Source organism: Babylonia areolata, chromosome 27, assembly GCF_041734735.1.
Source record: "Babylonia areolata isolate BAREFJ2019XMU chromosome 27, ASM4173473v1, whole genome shotgun sequence".
In the NCBI taxonomy this organism is placed as follows: Eukaryota; Metazoa; Mollusca; class Gastropoda; order Neogastropoda; family Buccinidae; genus Babylonia; species Babylonia areolata.
The window spans coordinates 24786726-24796725 of record NC_134902.1 but is presented as its reverse complement, the minus strand read 5'-3'; the positions used below and the strand labels follow the sequence as shown (position 1 = coordinate 24796725).

The window sequence follows — 10000 nt, the reverse complement described above, 5'->3', positions numbered from 1 at the left end:
TGCCCTGAGATGTTGTGCAACGTTGGATGGAGTCAAAGGAGGGAACCATAGAAAAAAAAACCCAACAAAGGAGACAAAAAAACAAAAACACACAAGGCGCTGTTAATCCATTGCAGAATGCATGTGTGCTTTTGTCACACGTCGTCAGATGGGGATTAGTTCCCTTTGGTGTTTCGCTTTTCAAAGACCGGAGTCAAGTAGCTCTCTGTTCTCTCTCTGTCTCTGTCTCTGTCTGTCTGTCTTGTCTGTCTCTCTGTGTGCTCTCTTTTCTTTTTTTCTTTTTCTTTCCGCGTTTTTTTTTTCTTTCTTTTCTTTCTTCTGTGTTTCTTTCCTTTCCTCTTTTTTTTATTTATTTATTTTTCTAATTTCTTTCTTATTTTCTTTTTTTTTTCTTTCTATTTTTCCTTCCTTATTTCTTCTCTTGTTTCTTTCTTTCTTTCGTTTTCTCCATTGTACTTGATTTTAATACTTTTATTTTCTCTTCTTTATCTTTTTTTCCCTGGTTTCTTTATTTGTTTCTTCCGTTCTTCTTCTTCTTCTTCTTCTGCGTTCGTGGACTGCAACTCCCACGTTCACTCGTATGCACACGAGTGGGCTTTTACGTGTATGACCGTTTTTACCCCGCCATATAGGCAGCCATACTCCGCTTTCGGGGGTGTGCATGCTGGGAATGTTCTTGTTTCCATAACCCACCGAACGCTGACATGGATTACAGGATCTTTAACGTGCGTATTTGATCTTCTGCTTGCATATACACACGAAGGGGGTTCAGGCACTAGCAGGTCTGCACATATGTTGACCTGGGAGATCGTAAAAATCTCCACCCTTTACTCACCAGGCGCCGTCACCGTGATTCGAACCCGGGACCCTCAGATTGAAAGTCCAACGCTTTAACCACTCGGCTATTGCAACCGTCGTTTCTTTCGTTTGTTTTCTCTCATTTATTCATTTATTTTTCTTACTTCCATACTTCTTTGCTTTCTTCTTTCTTCATTTATTCCCCTAATTATTTTTCTGTCTTTCCTCCTTCCTTCCTTCCTTCCTTCCTTCTTCTTTCTTTCTTTCCTTTCCTTCATCCATTTCTCTCCTTTTTCTTTCTTTCTTTCTTTCCTTGTTTCTTTTCTCTTCATTCTTTCATTCTTTCTTTCTTGCTTTTATTCTTTCTTTCTTCCATTTTATCTCTTTTGTTTGTTTGTTTCTTTCTTTCTTACTTTGTTTCCTTCTTTCTTTTATTTTCTTTACACATTTTCTCTTTCTTTTTTCTTTCTTTCTTTCTCTCTCTCCTTTTTTCTTCCATTCTTCTTTCACTGACTCTCTATCTTTCATTCGTTCCTTCCTTGTTTCTTACCCTTTGTGTAAAGAAGAAGAAGAAGAAGAAGAAGAAGAAGAAGAAGAAGAAGAAGAAGAAGAAGAAGAAGTAAAAAGAAAAGAAAGTCAATTATCAGCTGCCATGAATGTTTACCGAGACAGAGCATGTTGCGAGATAATGGTAGAGAGTTCCATTGACGTGGAAGCCAGGCCATGAAAAGAAATGCTTGCCGCTGATCTCAGCTTTTTCACTGATGTATATTTGCCTTCAATTCCATTTCAGATCTCTACATACTGGGGACATTCAGGAGATAAAGATGTAATGCGAAGCCGTTTGCAATCAACCCTAGTAGTAGCTTGGATGGAAAGCCAGTGAAATGACTTGCAAGACACGATGAACGATTAATTATTATTGGCGTGTGTACGATCTTTCAAAAACTGTTCAGCCTCGCAGAAGATCATTACCTACCCCCCCACCTCTCTCTCTCTCTCTCTCTCTCAGTCCGTGTCTCTCTCTCTCAGTCTCTCTCTCTCTCTCTCTCTCTCTCTGTCTTTTCTCTCTCTCCCTCCCTATCTCTCTCTTTGTTTTTTTTTTTTTTTTTTTTTTTTATCAATATAGAAGGAGAAACAAAAGTGAAACTTCGTAATTTCGTTTGAACAAGACGGACTCTGCTAACCCACCCGTGCGCCCCCCCCCCCCCTGCCCCCCCCCCCCCCCCCCCTCCCCCCCCCCCCACCCCCCCCCCCCCACCCACACCACACCTACACCGAACTCTTTCTATTCCCATCATATAGAATTATTGAGATATTAAGAACATATCATTGCACTCTGTAAGCAGACTGACAGGCGTCCTGGTTGCGTGTTTCTGATTTGACTCCCCCATGAATGCCCCTGCCACTGGAGTTGAACGCAGTCTTCATGATGAAGACACCTAAAGAGCTGCGCAAACACAGGCCAACAAATATTTCGCTTGATTTCATCGACAAGAGTTCTGTTTTATCATCGTTTTGTCAGCTTTTGTTTGTGGGGTGAGGGGGGAAGTGGGGGGGAAGGCGGGGGGTGGGGGGCGGGGGGCGGAGGGTGGTGGGGTGGAAGGGGTAGTGTGTGTGTGTGTGTGTGTGTGTGTGTGTGTGTGTGTGTGTGTGTGAGAGAGAGAGAGAGAGAGAGAGAGAGAGAGAGAGAGAGAGAGATCCAAACGTAGAGATAACAGCCCGAGGGATACATCATTCAATATTAGCTGCCTATGGTTCAAACCTCAAAAATCACACACACACACACACACACCTGAAGCCACACGCACCGAATTGCGTCTCGACGCGTTGACATGGCAACCTTTTTTCTTTTCTTCTTCTTTTTTATATTTCTTTTGTTGTTGTTGTTGTTGTTGTTGTTGTTTTGCAAAATTACCTGATTTTCGCTCTGAACTACGTCTTGTTGAGACATTCAGCCTACGAGATGCACTACACTACACTACACTACACTACCCTACACTACAATACCATACAATACAATACTACATGATACCACACCACACCACACGACACGATACAATACAACACAACCCAGCAGATAGACAGGCAAATAGGAAAGAAAGTGATGTTTTCTGCTGAAGTCCATGTATCCAAGAGCAAGAGACATTTCATTTACGCATGCATTCATTTGTTGATAAATAAATACTTATATATGTTTGACGATGGACTTCTGATCATTACGAGAGAGAGAGAACTCAGAACTCAGAACTCAAAACGTTTTTTATTGAAGGATTAAGATTTTAGGCATTGCCTATTCTTCCAATCTGTCCTTGCTAATCTACATCTATTACAAATAGCACACACATAAATGAAAGGAACATGTTTTCATGCAGAATTGTATACATAATGAAGAAAACACACACCCCCGCCCCCCCCACACACACCCACATCCGTGCACACACATGCATACACACACTGACGCTCGCGTGCGAGCGCACACACATACATACACACACACGCACACACACACACTGACAGCACCCCCCTCACTCCCCCCCCCCCCACACACACACACACAAACACTAAGATTGACAGATGGATAGGACAGTGATTCACAGAGAGAGAGAGAGAGAGAGAGAGAGAGAGAGAGAGAGAGAGAGAGAGAGAGAGAGAGAGAGAGAGAGATGTCATCAATATAGAAGTTCCAGAAACATCCGGGTGTTTAAAAGGTACAGTATTGTTACTGTCTCTGAAATCTATGTTGGCAAGTGCAGCATACTACAGTGACTACCACCATCACCAATATTACTTGAACACTTGTCACGATTATGATAGAACGAAATGAATAGATTATGCATGCATAAGAAATAGAACGAGAGAAAAAAAAGAAAAAAAAAAGAAAAAAAAAAGAGCAAAACAAAACACGATGAAATGAGAAAGCAAGGAAAGAACAACAACAACAGCAACAATGACTGATACAATAAATAAGACATAACTGACCCCTTTGTTACTGCCTACAGTAATTCAAAGATCAGAGTTATTTACTGTTGGAAGGGGTGAAGATGTTTATGCAGACTTGATTTGAACTTAGGAAGAGAACTGCCCGTTTGTATGTGCAAAGGAAGGGAGTTCCACAGTGATGCACCCGAGAGAGAGAGAGAGAGAGAGACAGAGAGAGAGAGTGTGTGTGTGTGTGTGTGTGTGTGTGTGTGTGTGTGTGTGTATTTGTGTATGTACTATGGACTTCTGATTATTACGAGAGAGAGGGAGAGAGAGAGAGAGAGAGAGAGAGAGAGAGAGTGTGTGTGTGTGTGTGTTTTGTGTGTATGTGTGTGTGTACTGTGGACTTCTGATTATTACAAGAGAGAGAGAGAGAGAGAGAGAGAGAGAGTGTGCGTGTGTGTGTGTGTTTTGTGTTATTTGTGTGTGTATTATGGACTTCTGATCATTACGAGAGAGAGAGAGAGAGAGAGAGAGAGAGAGAGAGAGAGAGAGAGAATGTCTTCATGCTGACATACACGTATACGTGCTCCGAGATATGGATAGCAAAATGAAAAAAAATAACGTGGCCTGTCCCCTTGGTAACGGCAGACAAATCGACCGTCTCAAAAGTTTAATAAAAGGCGAATCCTTTTCTTTTCCCTTACAGAAAATTACAGAAACGTTCGTTCAAGACAAACACCACCACCAGCACCACCAACAACAACAACAATATCATGACTACTCCGCCGCCACCACTCAAAAACCACATCCAACAGTCAATGACCTCAACACCCCCTCCCTGACCCGCCACCCCTCACGCCCCCTCCCCCACTCCTCCCCTCTCCGTCCCCAACACTCAGACTCTCCACCCCTTACCCCTTCTCTTCCCCGCCCCCACCGTCCCCCACACACACTTCTCATCCCACCCAACTTCCAACTCCACCACTCCTGACAAGACACAAAGGACATCGCGTCCTCACTTTGCTTCTTCTTTTCTTTTTTCTTTTTAAAGCACCACCATCATCATTACCACCTTCCCTTTCTTCCCTTCCCCCCCTACCCCTTTCTTCACACCACCCCACTATGCATCCACACACCCACCCACCCACCCGTCACACTACAAGCCCGCCACGCCACTCAACACCACACAACACAACACAGCATTTGCCCAAGCCCAAGTCCGTGCGTCGGGTGTTGCGCCCCGCGATAGATGCCGGTGGACTGGGCAGGCAGGTATATAAGCCATAACTTCCACGATCTTAACTCTTTGTGACCCCCGTGTGTTCGCCAGACAGACAAGACATCGAAAAACAAGAACAAAAACAAAAATTAAAAAAAAACAAAAAAAAACTTAGCACGCGCGCAAGATTCAACAACGGACAACAGGCGGTTTTTTTGTGGGGCGAAGGAAAGAGGATTTCTGGACCTGATCAGACTGAAGGAATTTTTCAAGCAAAACAGAAAACAAAAGAAAGAAAGAAAGAAAAAAAAAAGAAGAAACCCAACAGGATAGGAGAAGAAAAAAAAGAACACCTTAAGTTAAAAAAAACAAACAAACCAGACAACAACAAAAAACCCAACAACTTGAAGCTGTATGAACTATAGCTGTTGGTTTTCTGCAGCGGAACGAATATTGTTTCTATTGTGAACAAAAACCAACAGTAGCAACGAAACGACAGTTGCGGGATAAAGAAGAAGAAGAAGGAGAAGTCTCTTGTTAAAGACTCATCTCTGAGGGGTATCAGGTAGATTTTTTTTTTCAGAGCGGAACGTGGTTGGCAGAGAACAGTTGACAGTTCCACAGTGACCTGGGCACCACTATCAAACACACACACACACAGCTTCTGACAGACACGAGGTATGATGCGTGTTGTACGTGCTTTTTGTGCGTTGTAATTATTATTATTATTTTTTTTTATGTGCCGTTCTTGTTTCTCTGTCTCTGCCTCTTTCTCTGTCTGTCTCTTTTTCTGTCTCTGTCTGTCTGTTTGTCTCTCTCTCTCTCGCTCTATCTGCTTTGTATTTATATAAAGCTTTCAAAGTCCGAGAAATTATTACGTCATGAAAACACTGTTTTGTTGCCAGGCTAGTTTTCATTTGAACTTATGTTATATCGAGTTTTCTATGTATGTTGTATTATGTGAAATGTTTTTGTTTTTTTGTTTTTCTTTGTTTTTCATTGTTGTCTGTTCATATACCCCTTCATTAGGGGCCTTGGCCTATATGAATAAATCATCTTGAATCTTGAATCTCTTGCTCTATTGAGGTTTACTTTCTTGACTGAGAAGGGAAATAGTACCATTGATTATTTTTTATGTTCACTTGACTTAGTTACTCAGATGAAAAGTTTAATTGTAACTGACAGAGTGGAATCACAGCATGTGCCTGTTGAAGCAATTATGACTAGCAATTATGACAAACCTGACAACTGTCAATCAAGGCAAAAGAGGGAAAGTGTGCAGAAAATGAAATGGGATGCTTCCAAATCAGATGTATTTATAGGAGAAGTGTCCACACCTGGTACTCAGTCAGTTCTCGACGATGCTTATATTGATATTGATGTTGATGTTGACTGTGCTCTTTCAAAGTTTGTTAACATTTTACTCCAAACAGCTGACTGCATGCGTAGGACGATACATTATGGTGGTAGCCGACGAACCACACGTGTCTACAAATGGTTTGACATGGAATGCAGAGAGTACAAGCGTGTCGTCAGACGCGCGCTCTCCCGTTTTACCCATTGGGGAGAGAAAAGTCACGGTATTGTATATTGTGAACACAGAGCTCGTTACCAGTCACTTCTAGAAGAAAAAAAGAAAAACTATCAGATTTCCTGACGCGAAGAACAGAAATGACAGCCATGCTTTTTGGTCTGCAGTAAAATCAGTTAAACTTAAAAGTGAAAACCAACCTGACATTCCAATTGTCACTTGGAAAAATTATTTTCAGCGAATTTTAAGTCCGCAGAACAACTTGGACAATGTTGATAACCATGTCCAACAATTGGCAGAAAAAAAAGACTGAAGAAGATGATGTAGCATCTCAGGATCCTGATGCTGAGAGAAGTCTTGGTGAAGTTAAAAGTGCGATTCATAGACTAAAATGTGGAAAAGCTGTTGGTCTGGATGGTGTAGGAAGTCAATTCATCAAAGCATCAGAAAATATAACTGCGCCCTTTTTAACCATGTTGTTCAACAACCTTTTTGATGGGGGTTACTTCCCTTCAGGCTGGACACGCTCAGTCATAATTCCATTGCTGAAAAAGGGTGATGCGAACAACCCAGAGAATCATAGAGGTATTTCTTTACTGAGCATCGCAAGCAAAGTATTCACATCAATTTTGAATAAAAGATTATATGACTGGGCTGAAAGGGAAGGGAAAATTGTAGAAGAGCAAGCTGGTTTTAGGGAGAAATACTTCACAAGTGATCATATTTTTACTCTGTGTAATATGATGCAAAATGCCTCTGTGGCACAAAGAAGAGCAAACTATATATCGCATTCATTGATTACATGAAAGCTTTTGATTCAACCCCAGTTGGATTACAAAATCAACTGAACAATCTTGAAAAAGCATAAAAAAACTCTCAGACTAAAAGTAAATCTGAGCAAACCGAAAATAATGATTTGTAGAAAAGGTGGTCATTTGTCAAAAGCTGAAAAATGGTTTCATAATGAGGAGGAAATTGAAATTGTAAACAGTTATAAATACTTAGGTTTCCGATTGACTACCAAACTATCTTTGGTTTCTGCATTAGAAGAATATGTGGGCAAAGCAAAAGGCAGGGTGGCCGAAATCATGCGTACAATGTGGAATCTTGGGAGCATGGAGAGAATTGTGTTCTTTAAACTGCTTGATGCACAAGTGAAACCCATGTTGCTGTGTGCATCAGAATTATGGGGAACTGTGCGTTTTAAAACACTAGAATCAGTTCATTTATTTTCATGTAAACGAATTTTGAATGTAAGCCCCTAAACGCCGAACAAATAGTATACGGTGATACAGGTAGGTATCCTCTGTACATTGATAGCTGCATTAGCGCACTACGACACTGGTTTAAACTGTAACAGATGCCCATAACGAGAATTCCAAAACAAGTGTATATCATGAGTGTGAACAAGATGACCAGCTGCCAAAATGATTATTTAAGATATTGGGCGTCTACAACAAAGCGCTGTTTAGTTTCAGTTTCAGTTTCATTAGCTCAAGGAGGCGTCACTGCGTTCGGACAAATCCATATACGCTACACCACATCTGCCAAGCAGATGCCTGACCAGCAGCGTAACCCAACGCGCTTAGTCAGGCCTTGAGAAAAAAAAAATATATATATATACGCTGTTTAGGTGTTTATGGATTTTCTGAAGTTTGGTTCAATGGTGGTGTAGGAAACGAGAAAGCTTTCCTTAGAACATTTAGACGACGTATGGTGGACTGTTATAAAGAAGACTGGTCAAGCAAACCATATAGTAGTAATCGTTATGAAACATACCGTTCCTTTAAATCATTGTTGCAGCCAGAAAAAAAAAAAAAATTTGATCTTACCATTTCCAAATTCAGATCGTCTTTCATTACATTCAGATTTGGAGTAAACGAACTTAAAGTTAATGAGCGTTATAACGATAGCCTGAAAAACTGTACCTTTTGTGGAGGGTACGAAGACGAAATTCATGTACTGGCAATTTGTCCACAATAATTTATTATGATATTCTGAGAAAGAAATACTTATCTAAGAATATACAAAATTTAAGGATTCCCATATTACCCAACTAACTTCAAAATGTCAACAGCACTGTGTCAAGAAATGTAGCAAAGCTTATTTTTTATGCGTTAAAACAGAGAGCAGAAAGCGCTCAGTTTTAGATGAAAGCTATGTTTATAAATAACCCTTTCTTATTTAGTTTTGTTATCAGTTTATTCTTTCTAACATTTAGTTGTTCATCCAACTCAAGGTTTGGTTTTCATGTGTGTTGTGTGTGTGTACAACACGTGCATTTATATGTATACAGGTCGGTGGCCTTACATTAAAACAGTACTGAGTTCTCTCTCTCTCTCTCTCTCTCTCTCTCTCTCTCTCTCTCTCTCTCTCTCTCTGTCTCTCAAAATGAGTTTATAGATAATCTTCAATGTTCTACGATACTCGAACTATACGCCATGTACGATGTTTCTTTGATGCAGTGCGCGCGAAGGAAGAGAAAGGCCATAATTTGGCCTCCGTAGGACATAGACATTGAGATCAATGTTGAGCTCCGATTACTGTTTGTCTGCCGTCCTCTCTTACGTGTTTTGTGGCCCAAGGCCGAAGTACATTTATGAATGAAAGCGCTTCTGAGTTTTGAGGTCTTCTGAGTACCCTCTGTCTGTCTGTCTGTCTGTCTCTCTGTGTTTGTCTGACTGTCTGTCCCCCTCTCTGGTTTCCCCGCATTCTTCATGTCTGTCTCCCAAACAACATTGTTGTCATACTCTAACCTGGATCTCTGTTTGCGTGCTTGCGGTTAACTGATAATCGGGTCTCGTATTGTATCGTTTGGGCAGGCAATACCTGAACAATACTTCTCAGTGTGTGTGTGTGTGTGTGTGTGTGTGTGTGTGTGTGTGTGTGTGTGTGTTTAAATCACCTTGCAATGAATACACAATAAACAGACGATTAGAAGGAAAATTAATTCTTCTGTGATTGTCGGACCAGATTTTAAACCAGAACGGTATATAATTAATGCAATAGAACCTTCGATGTCATTTCTTCTGCTCTTTCTTCGCGACACAGGATTTCGAATGAATGGATGATGATATGGATACTTATATAGCGCCTATCCTCGGTCAGAGACCAAGCTGTAAGCGTTTACAAACTCGGGGTCATTTTCACAACAGGCTGCCTACCTGGGTAGAGCCGACTGACGGCTGCCATTAAGCGCTTGTCATTTCTTTCCTGTGTTATTTCAGATATCAGGCACGCACACATACACACTCAGCCAGCCATATAATATTTTACGTGTATGACCGTTTTGTTTATTTACCCCGCATTGTAGGCAGCCATACTCCGTTTCCGGGGGTGTGCATGCTGAATATGTTCTTGTTTCCATAACCCACCGAACGCTGACATGGATCATAAGATCTTTAACGTGCGTATTTGATCCTATGTGTGCGTATACACACGAAAGGGGTTGAGCCACTAGCAGGTCTGCACTTATGTTGACCTTGTAGATCGGACAAAAATCTCCACCCTTTCACCACCAGGCGCCG

The 10000-nt window shown here is 41.2% G+C and overlaps 1 protein-coding gene across 1 annotated transcript in view; it reads left to right on the top strand.

Annotated features, from left to right (window-relative positions):
- Nucleotides 1-4957: 4957 nt before the first annotated feature.
- The window catches only part of LOC143301425 (uncharacterized), a 106823-nt gene continuing 101780 nt past the window's right edge, over nucleotides 4958-10000 (top strand). Inside the window, exon 1 of the mRNA XM_076615710.1 lies at nucleotides 4958-5620. The gene's annotated coding sequence lies outside the window, so the exon portion shown is untranslated. The remainder of the gene's footprint in view (nucleotides 5621-10000) is intronic.